General features: G+C 38.4%; 1 pseudogene across 1 annotated transcript; it reads right to left on the bottom strand.

Annotated features, from left to right (window-relative positions):
• Positions 1 to 798: 798 nt before the first annotated feature.
• Positions 799 to 19,745, bottom strand: LOC308635066 (serine/threonine-protein phosphatase 2A 56 kDa regulatory subunit epsilon isoform-like; annotated as a pseudogene). The gene is made up of 9 exons: positions 19,710 to 19,745; positions 11,100 to 11,230; positions 10,882 to 10,941; positions 9,820 to 9,928; positions 8,185 to 8,238; positions 8,020 to 8,070; positions 6,439 to 6,565; positions 3,385 to 3,505; positions 799 to 904 (listed from the first exon to the last, which is right to left on the bottom strand). The product of its transcript is annotated as a serine/threonine-protein phosphatase 2A 56 kDa regulatory subunit epsilon isoform-like (transcript).
• Between the last annotated feature and the right edge of the window lie 26 nt (positions 19,746 to 19,771).

Raw genomic sequence — 19,771 nt, 5'->3', positions numbered from 1 at the left:
AGGTCCTGGGTATGAACATTCACACGCACCTCTGAAATCCATGGTTTTGTGATCTAGAAAGCTTACATTTGCTTCTTGGTGGTCAAAGTCAAATCAGAGGCCCAAACTACTAAGAGTTCTCCAGACTCCTTAATTTTCCTATTTATGTCTTTTGGAAAGTTGGACATATTGGACAACAAATAACAAAACAGGAGAATTGTGTAAAGGAAGTCAAGAAAGGCTTTACTAAGCCATAAGCATCTACTATAGAGGTGTCCACTAATTTTTCTCCCTTATGGTCTCAAACATATTAAGATTCATCTAATACAGATTATGAACCTTCACATTCTTCTCACTGCCTTTAAATTGTAATGAATTTGTTGGATTCTAGAATAGAGGTAAGATCTGCACCAAAAAACTAGATGATGGTGCTTCATCCTTCCTGCTGCTGGAGTGAAATACAATATCAGCCCAATTCTAGTCCAAGAAAGTTAGGAATGGGAGTGAATCCAGATGGCAAACTACCTGATGGTCTCCTTATGTGGGCCTGAAATACCAGTTATGTGCCAGGCTCTTAACCCTGAGGCAGAACTGAAATAAAGGAAGGGAGGAAAGCAGGCTTTATCAAAATGAAACTGTCAGAAAGCTTTATTATTCAGTGGCACACTAATAATGACACAGCTAATGACCATGCAAAAATGAAAATCTAAATAAACAAAAGTGTGCTGGCTATGATTTGGTACAACTAGGCAACTTCAGTAAAGAACAAGGAAAGAACTCAATAGTTTAATGCACTACAGACAAAAAAGCTTTAAAAAGTCACCGCTGACGATCTGACTTGTATGTGGCTGTCAGCTCATCAAACAAGGTGCTGTTCATTTCCATAAATGCCTTCAACACATTGTACACTAACGCCACAATAGCCCTGTGAAGCAGAGAAAAGGGAACATATTGGTTAGTATTACATAATGGGATGCTGAATGAAGAAAACGAAAGCACAACTTTTGTCTGAATGAGCTCAACTGCAAACTGTTTTCATCCCTTTATAGTTGGAACAACTATAAGTGACCTATAGTTCACTTCCACATAAAGGGATTTAAATTCTTTACTGTTCAAGGCAAGATCTTTCTGAGGGGGATGGAAAAAGTAGGGGAGAAAAATCTAATTTTACCCTTCTAATTACTGGTACCCATGGCCACCTGATAACTTTGTTTCACCAAAAGGCAACTTCAGCCAGGAGCAGTGGTGCACACCTGGAATCCCAGCAGTTCGGGAAGCTAAGGCAAGAGGATCACAAGTTCAAAGCCAGCCTCAGCACAAGTTAGGCACTAAGCAACTCAGTGCTGTCTCTGAATAAAATACAAAATAGGGCTGGAAGTCAAATGCCCCTGAGTTCAATCCCCAGTACCCAAAATAAATAAAATACAGCAACTTCACCCTAAAAATAAACACCGATGGTAGGACTTAGAGATCTTAAGCTTAGAGATCTGAAGCTACAACAAATTTTAAAGTATTAATATACATAAAATCAAAATCAGAAGCTGTTCCCATGAAAACAAATCATATACACAGATATACGCAAACATCTATGTATATATGTAACAATACTCAATGTTCATTTATTTTCCCAGTTGTGATTTGCATCAATAATCCATCTACTCTGCTCAGCTCCTTTGCTGATCCAATACTGACGCTGACAAGACAGATAACTGGCAAGATGGTGGTGATGGTCATTGTTAGTTATATAACATATAAAACTAAACAAACAGTCACAATTCTGACCCATCCTTTTTTAACAAAATGCCTTTACTTTTATGTGGTGCTGAGAATCAAACCCGGGTCCCGCACATGCTAGGCGAGCACTCTACTGCTGAGCCACAATCCCAGCCCATGACCAATTCTTATTAATGGAAGAATAAGCTCTTGGACAATGTGAGAACTGTGTCATGGTGGGTTTGACAGCCTCATACTAGAATCTAAACAGCTTTACCCTTCACAAAAATATACAATGTTATTTCCATCTTGCAACAAATGTGCTCTCAATACTACTAAGATGACATTGGTAAAATTAATATATTAAAAAAACCATAAGTCTGATTTTTTTCAAAACATTTATAAGAAAGTAGTTGCTGAGTAGTGTCTGTCCTGTATCCATTAAAAGGAAAACTTACGGTCATTTCTGTTAAGGTTCCAGATTGACCTTCCTCTCAAGGGGAGTGATGGAGAAGCACCAAATGCTGAGCAGTAACAGACATTCCCAAACACTACTCTCCAGGTCCTCAAGATATAATAAGACTCAACGGTTTACCATTCCTTTATTTCTGCAAGTACTATTTTCAAATTTGGCAAGTTTGAAAATGAAGAAATGTGATATTTTACAATAACATGCAATTTTTTTAAAAACGCACAAATACATCTATTAATTCTTTAATTCTATATTAAATTTTCCTTCTGTTCTATATAAAATAAGTAAAGCAATTCAAATAGAGAATGCTTTAATATTCATAGGGCTGGATTAAATTTCTTGAAGATTCTAAAGTCCCCCCACCATAGAATATGTCTAATAATTGAGTTGTTTAAAAATAGACCTTGCTATAAAATGCAAATCTACTCAGATGACTTCCCTCTTTGAAACCCTTCAGTATCTCCTTATCAACTACTTAGTTAGGATTCATGTAGGCCTAATTCCTCTTTCTTTCTTTCTTTTTTTCTGGGGGTGGTGTGGGGTGGGTACTGGAGATTGAACCCAGGGGTGCTTAACCACTGAGCCACATCCTAGCCCTCTGTATATTTTTATTTTGACACAGGATCTTGCTAAGTTTCTTAGAACCTTGCTAAGTAGCTGAGGCTGGCCTTGAACTTGTGATCCTCTGTCTCAGCCTCCTGAGTTACTGGCATTACAGGCATATGACACCACAGCCTCCACCTAACTCCCTTTTCTAACCTCATCTTCCAGCACCCTGCCCCAAAGACACTGAGCCTTAATCCTCCCAACCTCACAGGTCTCAGAACTTGACAGGTGCTTTTACATCTTTGTGTCTTCTTATGTGATGGATGGGCCCCTGCCTGAAAGGGATTTTCCCATCCCAAATTTTTGGAAGATTTATGGACTGCTACCCATCACCCACTCTGAAATCTCTCAGTTTCAGAGTATCCCAAAAATATATACCTTCATAGACAGGTCACAAAGACTTACAAGTAAAAACAGTGCCATTTTGTTAAAATATCTATTTATCTCAGAGTCTCCCAACCAGTCCACAAATTCCTAAAAGTAGGAATTTTATCTTTTCATATATCTGTCTTTAGCAACAAGTACATCATTTGGCACACAGTGAGCATTCAAGACATTTTATTATGCAAAAGAGGAAGAAGGAAGGAGGGGGGAGAAAGAAATCAAAAACCTACAGATTCCAATGTTCTTTTGAAATCCTATAAAGACTGGAAAACATGATGGGAAGGATGACATTAGAGTTTTCTTCTATCAAACTCATGATGTATTCATTATTCCAATAATAGAGTGCCCTTTCTGCCACCTTTGGGAAAAGAAAAAGATAACGATATAATAAGTTATAATCTTTCCAAATAAAAATATTTTAAAATCATTCAATCAAAAGTAAAAATTAAATGTTAATCACATTTTACATTTTTTGTGGATTTAAAATCTCTAAAAGTTGCAAAGTAGTTCATCAATTAAGAGAAGGCAAAAAATACTGTTTTTCCTGTTATTTATATTCTCCTTTAATTTTACCCATCTCATCTGACTCCTCATTTTCCCCTACACAACTCTCACATTCCAAGTATCTTTACACTACCTTTGCATACTGCACTATTTTCCCATCACTTGACCCCATCTTAGAGATCCCCTTTCCTGGCTCACCTCTCTCGTCCCACATACTTCAGAGCAACCACATGGCCTAGCATATGGTTGGTATTCAGCAACAGATGCACAGGAAAATCCACAGGTGCCAATCCCTGTAGAGCAACCATGTTCACTAAGCACCTCTTGTAGCCAGACAATGAGCCTGCACTGCAGGTACAATGTACTATCCTCACCAACATCCAAGAAGTAGGTTTCAAGAGGTTTAGAGAGATCAGGTAATCTATCCAAAATCATACTGCTAGTAAATGCTTAAAGCTGTGGATGCTTAATGCTTAAAGATGGCTGCTTAGTTTCTGGACTCAGAGGCACTGGCTGCACCAACATTAGCTTGCTCTCTTAGATTTCTATTCTCTGCCCACCACATTACCAATCTATTCTTATTTGGTCTGTTGGGCCTGAGTTGCACATCTTAGATTTTATGAATTCATACAGATTAAGAAATTATGTCTTACAAGAGACAAAAATGGTACAAGATGACCCTATCAATAGACTGAAAAATCAGAACCTTTCCATTTGGATTATTTCACTTGGTCCAATAAAATTGCTAGGATTCACTAGGTTCTAAATGTTAAGAATACAGAGAAAGCAATCATTATTGAATGTTTACTATGTCAGTTACTGCGCTAAGTGTTCCACTCCTTTTAAACTTTACAACCAACAGAGTTGGTACCATTATTTCTATTTTGCAGATGAGGAAACTAAGACTTGGAGAAGATAAGCCATTAGCTCAGGGGCACATGGCTAGCAAGTAACTGGATCCAAAGTCTCTGCTCTTAACTTTCTTACTTTGTTATCCCTAAGGTGTTGATAGCCTGGTAGGGGAAGGAGGCATCTATGATCCTATCCAATATAAACTGTGACAGAGGCTGTATCAGATACCATTTTTAAAACTACCAGAAGAGTGAGAATAAATAGTCTGCAGTGAATGAATTATCTATCTATATATACCAAACAAAGGTCATGTGAGGACAGAGTAAGGAGGCAATGTGCATGCCAGAAAGCAGGACTTCACCAGAAACCAACCATGCTAGCACTCTGATTTCAGCTTTCCAGCCTCCAGAACTATGAGAAAATGAATCTGTGTTTAAGCCACTTAATTTGTGCTATTTTGTAATGGCAGCCTGTGCTACCATAGACATTATCTCTCCTTTCTAAGCTTCTGAGCATCATTTAAACCTCCCCAGTGATACCCATTTAAAAGAAAACCTGGTTCCTTGACCTCTTTTACACCGAACATCCTGATGAAAAGGAAAAAACAAGGTGAATAATCCAGATGTTTGAGCATTACAGGTGCAATATGCAAATCATCTATATACTGTTCTGCAGTTTTCTATTTTTATCCAGATATGTATTATGTCACCTCAATAGTTCATGTAATGGTCTCTACTTGTTTTCTTCCTCTTTCTTTGTAGCACAAACATTAGATTCTTATAAGAATGCTGCTTTGACAAAATGATGCATCTCTACGTCAAAAATTAAAACAACAGGGCTGGAGTTGTGGCTCAGTGGTAGAGCACTTGCCTAGCATGTGTGAGGCACTGGGTTTGATTCCTAGTACCACATAAAAATAAGTAAATAAAATAAAAGCATTGTGTTCATCTACAGCTAAAAAAAAAATTAAAACAGTAAGAGCCAACCTCTCTGCCTCTGCTGGATAATGACAACTAAAGGGAAAGTTCCCATCAAATGATTCCATTTGAAATGTGCTTTTGTGCTGCAAACTACAATCTGAACAATCTCTTCAAAGTGACAAGCAGTCAATCCTCTAGGTTTGTGAGATGGATCTTCAGTGAGACAGCCAGGGAATTAAAAAAAAAACATGTTTTTCAACCCTGATTCCCATTTCTTTTCTCTCGTTTCTTTTCTCCTATGTGGGTTCCATTGCACTGCAGCAAGGGCTCCACCATTGAAAGCAGGGGTCAAGGTCGGCCTCCCCCATGTTCTCCCTGAGTGGCCACAAGGAGGCAGAGCAGGCCATGTGAAGGTCATGGGCTTCAGCAAGAAGCTACAGTTAAGATCAAAATTTAACTCCATGCCCTATTAATTTGGAACTTCGTGCAAAGCATTCTCTGAACCTCATCCAAAAAATGGAAAAGAGCCTCAGAGGATAATAATGTACATAAAGCATCTAGCACAGTATAGAAAGAATGTTAGGGTCATTTTTTTTCTCCTAAGTATTATTTAGTCTTCTAATAGATTCAAGAACCCAACCAGCCCACTTCATACTCAGTAATTTCCCTGAGATAAGTTATAGTAATTTCCCTGAGATAAGTTATTTCTATCTGTAAATCTGTTCAAACAAACAAACAAACAAAAAACAGAATGCCTTCCTTGCAGGGTATTTAGGAATTCAAGAAGGCACCATTACAGTAGCCATTAGGCAACAGGTGCTCAAGATAGGGTGGCTGTTAAGAACTGTTATGTGAGAAAATTCAAATAAAAAGCAGCAAATAAAACAACAAACAAAAACTAATATTTTTTTAAAGCAGCTGTTATTCATTACATCTCCTTCAAGACAAGTGAAATCAAACCAAAACAATTCATGTTCTACAGGACACTCTTGCTCATGTCCTCTTTACTACCAACCTAAAAATGGGGACTAGATACACACTTGGCAATTTGTTTAAACAAAGGTTCTTGAATTTTAACAAATTGTGAAGGTTCAATCACATCCAAAATTTCTTCCAGCTCCCCAAGGAACATGACCTATAAGTAGAAGCAAAACATAAATGAGAGGCACTTAATTTAAAAATCAACATGATTGTTGATGATTAATGATAGTTCACCCCACTTTAAGAAAAACATACACATAAAACCAAACAAACATGCATTATCCCATTTTACAAAGAATTCATACCATAGGATATACGTCAAAAGTTCCCTACAACACTGAAAACAGAATCCAACCTAGTTTGAAAAAAGCAGTCTACTCCTACACATGCCAGGGAATAAGGAGCACTCACATACTGCACCTGGCCTCTGGGAAACAGGACTCTCCCAGCAGGCTTTCCTCTCTACTGCTAGCAACCTAGCTATCTCCACCTCTCCTACCCCACCTTTTTTCAAACAATGGGAGGGGGGCCTATGGTATGAACAAGTAGAAATACACAGTGGTACAGGCAGTCATCTGCCAAGTGAATGTGGTCTCAGCTACTGCAGTAAGTACTCCTACAGGATACACCAATTAACCGAATAGAAAAAAGTCATATGAACAACACAAATGAGCAAACTCACCCACATGAAGGTATCACATAAGCTTGTCAACAAACACTGACCCCATTCTATGTACTTGCACACATACACATAAGCTCTTTAGAGAGCACAGTGAATCTCATGGCTTCAGCACTATGTGCCTAGAGACCAGCATTAGGTTATAAGATGGAACAGGAATAATAGTTGATTTGGTCAATTATATTAAATATAATGAAAAAAATGATAGAAATAAAAGTTTACCTAAAATTCTCACAAAATATAAACCTAACAGCTGAACTTGGTTTCTAGACCAGGTTCCACGTAGTTTTAACCTTTCAGCAGAGTGACTAAAGATCTGGGGCAGATTCAGTTAGGCTCACCTCTAAGCTGCATGCTTGAGGATTCACTTCCCAAAACCTCACACTGTGTGTGTTCCTGCTTAGGTCTCAGCAAAGATGCAAATGACTGTAGGTCAGAACCTTCTAGAGCTACTTGTGAATGAAACTAACGGCTATTATATAATTTAAGATTGTACATATTAAGATCCCATCCATACTGTGTTTTAAGAAGCATGTGAGAAGTTTGCTATAGCATCTATAGTGACAGCAAAATCTACATACTACGAAGGGAATGACTAGGAAGGGAAGAACAGAATTGACAACTGAACATATAAAATGGGACCTCATCTGGGGTTACCTGAGACCGAGCAACACAGTGGATAAAAGCCTCATGATCAGGAGTTAGGGAGGTGGTTTCTGATCAACTTACCTGTTCTTAGTGTGCTTGAGTGGGCTACTTCCTTCCCCTTTAAGCCTCAATTTCATTATTAATGAAAGGAGATGGACAGTCCTGCCTCATAGAGCTACAAATGAGCTTTGGATGATGTATATTTACATATTTAGCTCAATGCCTGGCACTTGGCAAAGCACTTAGTAAGCTATTGTTACTTCTTGACACTAAGCACTTACCTCTTTTTGACTGCAGGTTTTAGGCCAAAATTTCATTAATCCCCTAATAACCTAATAAGAAAGGAGAAAAAAACATGTGGCATTTAATTTTTCCTACTACTTTCAGGAAAAGTTATTTTTCTTAAAGTTAAGTTCTGAATTGAGAGGAAAAAAAACATTACTTACTGGTTCTGTGAGTGAAGGATCTTTCTCAAGAAACTGGACTATACAATATGCCAACTGAAGAAACAAAATATGAAAGACAAAATTGTGAACTCTTATACTAATGGCTCAAAATATAAAGTATTAAAACTTCCTAAAATGTCTCCAGACTCTGGTCTTAACTGCACTATGAACTCATTTTAACTATCATAAAAATAAAATATATCAAGCAAAATATAAAGCTCTTTTTCAAAAAAAAGACAAGGTCTGGCTACGCTGTGTTGCCCAGGTTGGTCTTGAATTTCTGGGTTCAAGTGATCCTCCTTCCTCAGCCTTCTGAGTAGGGACTACAGGAGTGCAACATAATACCCAGCTAAAAGCTACTTTTTCTAGCCAAAGACAAACACTAAAACGGTTCCAAGAGAATTTTTTTTAAGAGTATTGAGACATGAAGCATCTGCAGCTAATGAAAAGCAGAAGTGAAACATTACATTCAGTATATTCTGAAAATATCACATTTACATACTATTAGGGCTTATCTCATGGGCTTTCTTTCTCTTTTTGCTAACATCAATAGTACTAGGTTTTACTGTGCTTTTCAGAAGAATCCTACGGGGGGGGGGGGGGGGTAGGCACTTTCTCAAGACCCAGCTGGTTGCCTGCAATGGCAAGCACAAACTAACAATTTCACAAAGAGATAAAAGACTGTACCTGTCACAGTTAAGAACCTAGAGAAATACAGAGTCCCAATCTGATACTAATATATCTAAGAAAAAATTCTTTTAAATGATCACAAAATGTGATAGCCCATTACAAAAAATAAATGGCAATATGTGTGAAGGGCTTGTTAAAATTCTTAAACAAGAAATCCACCCTCACAAACACCAACATTTTGATAGTATTCTAAATTAGAAATATAATGGATTAATTTTTCCTCAAAACACAGATTTTCAAATTTAAAGAGAAACATTATGTATAAAATTGATACATTTTTATGTAAACTAATAGCATTTCCACTGGAAGGAGAAGGGAATCAGAGGTTTGAAATACTAAAATTAAAAATACCCCTAGATCATCTGCCTTCTAGTGACATGCTTACCATGCAAGGTAGTGTTCACACAGAAACTAGAATGGGGACAAGACGGGATATGCTTTCTAAGGTAATGAAGGTTTAAAAAACAAAAGTAAAAATTTTGGAAACTTGTTTACTTGTGAGAATGTTCATTTCTGTGTGCAAAGTGAAAAAGAAATGGTGAATGAAGTAGAAGAGGGGACAAAAGGGCAACTAATGAACCAATGCAAAGTAAGGTAGAACAAAATATTCAAGAACATTAAAAAAATTATTACACAATGTCCAAAGATCTGAATCTGAAGAGCCCACATACATTCTATTGTAGGCAATATGTTCAATATCTGTATGAACTTGGAAAAATCATAAAAAAAAAACAAGACTGAACACCAGCTGCCCCCATCTTATAAATATTCCCACAGTTCTTCTGTAAACAGAAAAAATAATTTATACATTCTAATTATCATCAGGGAGTATTTTTAAACTTTAATGAGACTTGTTTTTTTAATAAAGGAAATATCAATATCAAAACCACTGAGTTTGCAAACTTTTTATCTTGCTTCAAAAGTAATTGCACTTTAAAATTCTACCTGGGCATGGAAGAGTGATAAGCTCCTGACAGTGTGTAAAGGGATCAACACTTTCACCAGAAACTGTTTGTGTTCTGCCTTAAGAGGTAAAGCAAAGCCATTGATAATACTAGGAAAAAGAAAAGAGACACAAATTAGCAATGTTACCACAACACATAAGACCAAAAGAAACTGTTCTGTGAGCTTGGTTAAGTATTAATCAGTTGTTTGACCAGAACCATAACCAAAACCAACCAGTGGCATTCAAGACTTTTTAGTTACTTCAAAGAGTTCATTTAAGTAGGAAGAAAGTTTAAGAGAAGTGAATTTGCTTATGAACACCCAACAAAGGCTCCAGTGCTCTTAAAACTAGTGCAATGGTTTCCAAAAGATTTTTATAAAAAGCCCTTTTTCCCTCCTCCTTCTTTATCTTCCCCATATGATGCCTGCTTTGCTAACTTCCTCCTTTATATATCTCTTTCCTTTTCCAGATATTATTCCTTCTCATTCCTGAAATCTCTGGCCAAACTTGGGAGGTCAATGGGAGAAAATTGGGTGAGTTTCACTTTCTTTTTCTCCTCAAATCAAGAGGAAAAACTAAGTTATCCCATTGTCTGGCAACATTAGGCTGTGTCTTTTCAATTTGTTCCACTATGCCAGGCAGCAGCTGTTCCAGAACTACACCTGGGTACATTGTTCCACTGAAAATGGCCAATTTTCCCAATCTATTATAAACTTGCTTTCAACAGATATGGCAAAGGAGGGGTAGCCTAGAAACTATGCTTATAAAATAGAATGTTTTGATGTGACTGGCCTGACTACAATTATATATTATCTCTATAGTAATAAATGAACTTTTGGCTTTTTCAATCATTCCAGAGGAATGAGCAACGCATAATTATGGAACAAGAGGAAGAGGAAATAGTGTCTTGTAGAGTCAGTTGGGAAACATGCTAGGCACAAATGAGAGAGAACCAGAGTATATACAGTAAGAGACCTAGGCCAGCATTTCTCTGTGCCACCTGAACCCAATCTTCAGAATAATCTTCACCTGAGATAAGTAATTACATAGAAAGAGCTTACCTTCCTAATATTTCCAGAAGTTCAGCTACACCATTGAAATGTTCTGTTTCATAAACAAACCTTAAAACAGAAGAGAGAGGAGAGGGCAGGAAAGGAAGGAGGAAGGGAAGGAAGTGAGTTGGAATAGTCAGTACACTATGTTCAAATATTGGAGGCTTATTTAGTATTTCTATAAAAACATCAACTTTGCATATCCCGATCCCCCACACTCCACTTACCTTAGAAAAATATTGTTAATCTGTTTTCGGATAAATGCTCTAAGATCAAGAAACTTGCCATAAATTCTATGTAGAACTGTTTTTAAGTAGTCTCGTTCCCGAGGGTCTTCACTGTCAAATAGCTCCAAAAGCTGTGGGAAATGAAAGACAGTACAGTTGTCAAAAGCTGCTTCGGGAAAGAATTTAGGCATATGATCATTCATTATTTAAAATCCCTCCCTTCATTTCTTCCTTCCTCAACAAAAGTATTTACTATCTATTATGTGCCAAGCACTGTGTTAATCCAGGAATATAGTGATAAACAAGTCAGACAAAGGGCTTCTATTGCAGTGAACAGAAACACAATAATAACAATAACATTAATAATAATAGCCAACACACATAGCATTTACTATAATTATCAGGCATTTTTCTAAGCAATCCACACATCTGAATTCTCCCAATGAAGTAGTTTGTATATGTCAGTTTTACAGACAAGAAAACTGAGGTATAGAAAGGTTAAGTAACTTCCCCATGGTATCAGAGATAATAAGTAGTAGAGTTAGGATCAGAACCCAGTCAAGGCCTGAAGTCCATAACCTCAAAACAGTGTTTATGCTACCTACTAATCTTATGTTCCAAATATACAGTTAGGATAAACTTTCAGCTCTACCAGAACATAAGGTAAAATATTGAAACTCCCCAGTGAGGGCTGGGGATATAGCTCAGTTGGTAGAATGCTTGCTTTGCAGGCACAAGGCCTTGGGTTCTAATATTTCATTGTGTATATATACCACAATTTCTTTATCCATTCATCTGTTGAAGGGCCCAGTTATTCTTTTAGGAAGAATGCCATTTGGTAAACTGTCTAAAATGCTCTTCAGCTTTTCATATTAAATTTGAGACTGGACTAGATAGTTCAATCCCACAAAGAAAGGGGAAAAAAAGGCCCCAGTGATACTTGTAATATTCTTTTTAGATCTGGGTTCTTGTTACATGAGTATGCTCATTATAAAACCGGTTCATAACCCACTTGAATCAAATGTATGAAATATGATATGTCAAGAACTATGTAATGTTTTGAACAACTAATAATAAAAATTTAAAAAAAGAAAAAAAAAGTCATCAGAATGCATATTTATTGTTTTAGTATATATGTTATAAGTGAATAACATATTTATGTTCTCAATCCTTTATAATCTTAAATTAATAATAGAATCTTGATAATATCACATCCACATACTCATAATGAGATCCATGCCTTCAAGACATAGCCCAAAAGAGAAAATGAGCTAAGGCTCAGGTCAATTGGCAGTGTACACTACAGATTCAACCCATTCCCTGTCAAATGCTTTGACTTTACAGAAATCGACTAGTTGATCCTGTAATTTATGTGAAAATACCCAGGAGAACCAAAACAATCTTATGAGGGAAACTTTTCAATTTCAAAACTTAGTGTAAAGCTTCCAGTAACTGACAGAGTGTGATACTGTCAGGACAGACAGGCAGATCACAGAATAGAACTGAGGATCCCAAAATAATCCCTCAAATTTACAGTCAAACATTTTTCAATGAGGATGCCAAGATAACTCAATGCAGAAAGAATAGTCTTTTCAACCAGTGGTGCTGATAACAATTGGATTTCCACACACAAAAGAATAAACCTAGATCCCTACCCCACACCACATAGTCAACTCAAAATGGATAATTAAACCTAAAGATGTGAGTTCAATGCAAAAATGGAAAAAGGACAGTTTTTGAATAGACAAATCACAAAGAATGTATACAAATGGCTAAAAGACACATGAAACAGTTATATATTTCACTAATCACTACAGAAATGCAAAAGAAGAAGATACTACTTATTTGACAGCTCTAATTAAAAAGGGGGGTGATAAAGAGTCTTGGCAAACAAAGAAACAATATGTAAGGGATCCAATTTGTTCATAAGAATGTAAAATGGTTATAGGCATTTTGTAAAACAGTGTGACAGTTCCTCAAAATTTCTAGTTGCTATATGATGAAACAACATCACTCCTAGGTGTACAATCAAAAGAATTGAAATCAGATATATTCATACAAAAACTTTGTTCATAGTGCAATATTTGAAACAGTCAAAAGATGAAACAACCCAAATGTCCATCAACTGATAAAGAGACAGATAATATGGGATACAATGGAATACTATTCAGTCATAAAAGGAAAAGAAGCAGTGTGTATCATATTATTATTACAACATGGATGAACCTTCCAAACATCATGCTTAGGAAAAGGAGCCAACGCAAAAGCCATATCATGTATGATTCCATTTATATGAAATACCCAGAATAGGCAAATCCTAGACAAAGAAGTACAATGGGAAGTGACTACTAATGGGTACAGGTTTGTTTGGGGGACATCTACAATTATATGGTGGTAATAGCTGCACAACTCTGTAAATATACTAAAAACCAATGAACTGTAAACTGTAAAATGGTGAGTTTATGCCATGTAAACTATAACTCAATAAGCTGTTTCTTTTTAAAATGACAGTGGGCAAGTCCCTCTGGCTAAAGAACAAAATTAGAAATTGATCTGAGTTTTTAAATACATTCATTACCATTGCTTTAAAAGAAAAGTAATATCTTTTATAGCAAAACATTTCAAGAACATATAGGCAGCACACAAATGAAAGCAGACTAACATCTGTATCAAAAACTATCAAGACATGCATAAGCACAATTCAAGTGGTTAAAATATGAGGCTGAGATTGACAGCAAAAGCATAACTAAAAGGGTGGTAATAAAATGAATGTGCTTCAGTATGATGCTTTTCTTCAAATGAAAAAACTGTGAAAATGATCCTTCAAATATGTCAGGAAGCATAAACTCAAGGGTAGTCTTCCCCAAAATGGGAAGTAAAATGGGACATCATTTTTGGTTCTACAGTGCCATCCGTTTGTTTAAAATAAAATGAGTATTTCAGGTAAATATGTATTGGCAGCCAATGGCCAAGGAGCCAGGGATACAATAATGGTTTAGATAGATACAATCTGCTTTTGCAGAGCCTAGTCTAATGAGGGACACAGGTGAATAAATGGCACAAATAGTTTGGTAAGCTGTATAATTGCATAAGAGACCTAACTACTCTATTTGGAAGAAGTGCAGTGACAGGGAAGGCTTCTAGAGGAAATGATATCCAGGCTGACCCAAGAGTGGAGTAGGGCAAGAGTGTTTGTATTTATCAATTCTTCATCACTATAATAAAATACTCAACACAGGATACTAAGAGGAAAAGGTTTATTTAGCTCACAGTTTTAGAGGCTAAAAGGCCAAACAGCATAGCACAAGACTCTATGACCAGGGCCACCCCTTGATGGCATCACCTCATGGTATAGATATCAATTATGTGGGAGCAAGTATATGATTAAATCTCTAACTAGAGAAGAGGGAGAGACTGGTGTCCCATAATCCCTTCCAAAAGCACACCTCAAATGACTTACAGACATTCTACTAGGCTACACCCAGGGAACCAAGCCTTGAAGGGCACACAAAACTATAGCAATGTTTATGAAAGATTCAATAGTACACACCCTCACCAGCAACCTATCTGAATAGAAGATGCTATTAATAACACCTGTCATCTTTCTGACCCCTTAGTAGTGTTCTTTCCACATGCCAGGGATGGTTCTTGTTGCTGGGCACACACAAAGTGTTGAACGAACTTGGAGCTCACTATGAGAGGCAACGAGCAAGTTAAAACATTTCATGTACAAAAGAGAGGCCTAGAATCCCACAGCCTCCCCACCCAACCCTTACTCAAAAAAAAAAAAAAAAAAAAAAAAAACAGAAGACCCAGATGGACTCAGTATATCTTTATGAACTTGCTCAAATTGACAAAAGGTATCTGACCCACCCCGTTTCATTCCTTATTAATAGAAATGATTAACTTTTCAAGTTCTATTTTTTCACTTGGTTTCTGTTTTTAAGTGTTGCAAAAGGGCTTAATGACTAATTTGCAGCCAACATAAGAGAAGGTTTGAGGGGGTGTAATCTTAGTAAAACTTGAATCAACTATGCTTATGAAGTTAATCTTAAGAGTTTAATAAACATATCATTAAATAACAATTATTTAACAAAAGTTTTCATTAAGTTCTTGTAATTGTTAGGACTTTAACCTCATCACTGAATTAGTCCATTATGGATTCAGAGCTGAATGGACAACTGAGAGAGGACGGAAACAGGAGGAGGTGGAACCTAGGTTCAAGGGAGCTAGTTCTGGGGGTGTGTCCTAGTGGTCCCTGGTTGCTGGCTTGTGCTCTCACTCAAGCTCTTAAGCATTCTCATGCTCTCTCACCTTCCCAGCAGACATGAAGGAAGCAGCTCTGCTCTGCTACATGCTCCCCATCATAATGTTATGCCACAAAATAGGTCCACAGTGACAAAAAGCTAAGACAGTTCTCAAAGTATCACCAGGTCTCAAATTAGTTATTTACAAGGCACAAATATTAATTGTATCCTGTTCTATGAGAAAGGAAGATGAACTACAATATTAAACTACTTTTCTCATGCTCTATAGAACATAATTTTGATGATTTTATGATGTATAAGACAAAAGAGAAAGTATAATAAGCATAGATACAAAAGTGGATTTCTGTAATAAAACACAAATGTAACAGAAAAACCAATAAGAAATATTAACTTGACATTTATAAATGCCTAGGTGAACTGTACCATCCACAATGTAACAGGTAATTTGCAGGAATTTCAGGAGGCTGAGGCATGGATGGCAGACCTGCAGAGCATCTGAGTGCATGGTCATTAGCTTCAGGGCCCCAGGCCTGTGCAGCTGGAGGTGAAGGATTACTTCTGTACTCACCACAATCCTTCCAGCCATGGGAAGTTCCTGCTCTCCTTCCCCAGGACAGAGTCAGCAACTCTGAGTGGGTGTCACAGGACGAGTTACACCACACCATTCACCCCTGATCATGATGGATTGTGAATGGACCCTCCCCAGTGAACCTGTCAGAAGCTGAATGGTGGACATGCACACACACACACACACACACACACACACACACACACACACACACACACCTTTTCTCAACCTTCTCCATCCCATTAAACACAAGTCCATCTGTGATTCACTTGGGTAGAAGTATGGGATCACCTCTGACTCTTTTCCCCCATTCCATGTGTGATCTCTTTAAATTTGCTGCATCCTCCGTGGCCAACAGCCTCCTCTGCCAGGTCGTCTATCTCTCCAGCCATTGCATGGGACTCCTGATGGCTCTTTCTGCTCTGCACCTAGTCCTAAATCCTGCAATCTGCTCTCCACCCACAGCCAGAGGGACCTGGTGACAGCAGACACCATGCCTGACCTCATTGTTCAATGGCCAGTTCAATGAGCACTGTTCAATGCCCTCATGTCCATTACACCTGGAGAGAGACCATGGTCTTCACAGAGTCTGGGAAGCCCTGCAGCTCTCTCCAACCCACATGGCCTTGCTCACCCACCAGTCATGCTCACCTCCCTATTTTTCAGCTAAGCACCAGGCCCACCTCAGGACATTTGCACAGGAAGTTCCCCCTGAGATCCAGGCTCAGTCCTTCACCTGTCAGCCTTCTTTCAGGAGTTACTTTGTCAGACTGGCTAATGCCATCTACCTAAACTATGATCCCCTCCCCTTCTACAGCCCCAGACTGCCTAATTCTCATTATACATCTATATTAAAATTGTCTAGCACTTACACTATGGTGTCCCAGCTAGACTGTAAGCACCATGAGGACAGGGACTTCTAATTCTTTCATTTGATGTCTTATTCCAGAAATGAATCTACATAAATATTAATGACCTCTCCAGTCACTCTGCTATGCCCTGCCGGGCCTCAGAACCCAGCCAAAGAAAGATGCAAGGTCCCTTTCATGACACAAAGCTGAATTTCTAGAAACTCAGGAGCATCTGAAAACATTTACCTCCAGAATCAGAGGAGCCCTCTTCATCCTCCACTCCTCAAAGGTACTTGTTGCCCTGGTATTTCTACTTTATGGCTTATTTGACAGACTCTGACTCCAATGATTTCAACCAAGTGTTATTAATTTCTTACTGTCTCTCTCTACCCATCTGTTTCTTCCAAATTTCCTTTCCTCTTGGCTGGTCAAAGGTCCTGTATTGTGTGTCCTAGATGCTCCCCCCACATCTCCCAGGCATTGCCCATGGATCCGTTCCTACTAATTACAAAGACCTTTTTCTAATATCCAGAAATTCTGTGAGTGTAATGGGGATTTTGCATTGGGAAGAAAATACCTGAAAACCACATATCTGACAAAAGATTTATATCCAGAATATGTAAAGAGTGCCATGACCCATCAACCATCAAAGACAACCTAGCTGCAAACAGCAAAATATCTGAACAGACCTTTTTCTTAAAAAGCCATGAAACTGATCATGACTCTGTGTGTTCAGCTTGTTAGTTACTGGGGGAAACCATGATGAAAACCACTCACACCTCCGAGGGAGACTGGTATCTGACACCTGGCAACCCTGGGTGTGGGGGAGGTGGAGAGCAGTGGGGGCTCTCAGTGCTGCTGGTGGAATGTCAAATTTGACAATTACTTTGGAAACATTTTGGCAATTTCTCAAAAAGCTAAACATAATGTTAGCCTATGACCCAAAAGGGCCACTTCTCACCAGCTCCTCAACAGAACTGAAAACAGATGTTCAAGTTAGCATTCTTCATCCCACCCAAAGGTGGCCTTTGGGCACACCTGATGGTGTGGTGCTGAGCCTCACAGGGTCATCCAGGTGACAGAAAATGGCCAGACGATAATGTAGAAGAACATAGTGACCCTTGGAAATGTTGCACTGAAGGAAAACAGCCACACACAGAAGGCCACGTGCTTGCCACAGAAGTGCTCACAGTGACAAAAAATCCATGCAGACAGACCAGAAATTGTGGGGCTGAGGGTCAGGGAGGCCCAGGAGTGACAGTTAATGAGGTAGAAAAAATATTCTCAAATATGACAGTGCTGATGGTTCTGCTGTTTTGTAAAATAGCAAAAACACATCCATCATAAGTGTCCCAAGAACCTATGCATCTTGGCCATGAGAGGCAAGAGGAAGCCTAGAACAGGAGCTTTTAAGTTAGGAGAACTCATCATTTTTTTGTTTAATTAGTTACACATGACAGTACAATACATTTGAATCAGATGGGATATAATATCTCATTATTCCGAGTGTATAGGTTGCAGAATCACATTGGTCACGCAGTCACGTATATACATACAGCAATAATAATGTCTATTTCCTTCTACACTCCTTCCTTTCCTCCTTCCCCTCCCCTCCTTTTCCATCACCTCTTTCTGCCCAATCTAAGGTGACGTGATTCTTTTTCCCCCCCTCACATTATCATACATGTATTTTGTATAACGATGAAGGTCTCCTTCCAACTTCCATGCAATTCCCCTTCTCCCTTCCTTTCCCTCCCACCTCTCTTCCCTATCTAGAGGTAATCTTCTTCTCATGCTCTTCCTCCCTATCCCATTTTAAGTCACCCCCCCCCATATCAGAGAAGACATTTGGCATTTCTTGGGGGGTTTCCTAACTTCACTTAGCATAATCTTCTCTAATGCCATCCATTTCCCTGTGAATGCCATGATCTTGTTATTTTTTATTGCTGAGTAATATTCCATTGTGTATAAATGCCACATTTTCTTTATCCATTCAACTATTGAAGGGCATGCATTTTGGCTCAACAATCAAGGTATTGTGAATTGTGCTGCTATAAAAATTGATGTAGCTGTGTCCCTGTAGTATGCTGTTTTTAGGTCTTTTGGGTATAGTCTGAGAATAGAAATAGCTGGGTCAAATGGTGGTCCCATTCCAAACTTTCCAAGGAATCTCCATACTGCTTTCCATATTTGCTGCACCAATTTGCAGTCCCACCAGTAATGTATGAGTGTACCTTTTTCCTGCATCCTCACCAGCACTTGTTGTTGTTTGACTTCATAATGGCTGCCATACTTACCGGAGTCAGATGGTATCTTAGAGTAGTTTTAATATGAATTTCTCTGACTGCTAGAGATGTTGAGCATTTTTTTGTGTATTTGTTGATTGATTGTATATCTTCTTCTGAGAAGTGTCTGTTCAGGTCCTTGGCCCATTTGTTGACTGGGTTATTTGGTTTTTGGTGTTTAACTTTTTGAGTTCTTTGTATACCCTAGAGATTAGAGCTCTGTTTGATGAACTTGTCATATTCTATGTCCTCACAAAGGGCTGAAATATGGCCAACAGGAGATTGGATGCCACCAATGTTGTGCCCTTGTTGTCCCCTTGTTGAACGTATCCAGAGCCACCATTCACCCTCCCATGCCAGGAGTACAACCCTGTCATCAGAATGTTTATTCATCACTAGGAATGCACCCCAGGCCCTTACTTGGAAGGACCAGCTGCCACCAGTCACACATGGTAACATTTTCATGCAGATACTCTGAGAAAATGGCCACCTGGGAGTGTGTCTCAAGTCCTCATGCTTGTCACATGTCAATGTGGTTAGGCTCCTTCATGGCCTGTCACACCCTCTTGTCCATACTATGTGTCTTCTCCACAAAGACATCAGCACTGAGCCAGGGGGTCTCCACCCTGATTGCTCACGGCCACAACCAGCAGTGTGACAACAAAGCTGACCATTGGGGCTCATTGCAGAATCAGTCTGT

Source organism: Spermophilus citellus (assembly GCF_964194105.1).
Source record: "Spermophilus citellus genome assembly, chromosome: 16".
Classification (NCBI taxonomy): Eukaryota; Metazoa; Chordata; class Mammalia; order Rodentia; family Sciuridae; genus Spermophilus; species Spermophilus citellus.
The sequence above is the reverse complement of the archived record's forward strand: the minus strand, read 5'-3'. Positions and strand labels throughout refer to the sequence as shown.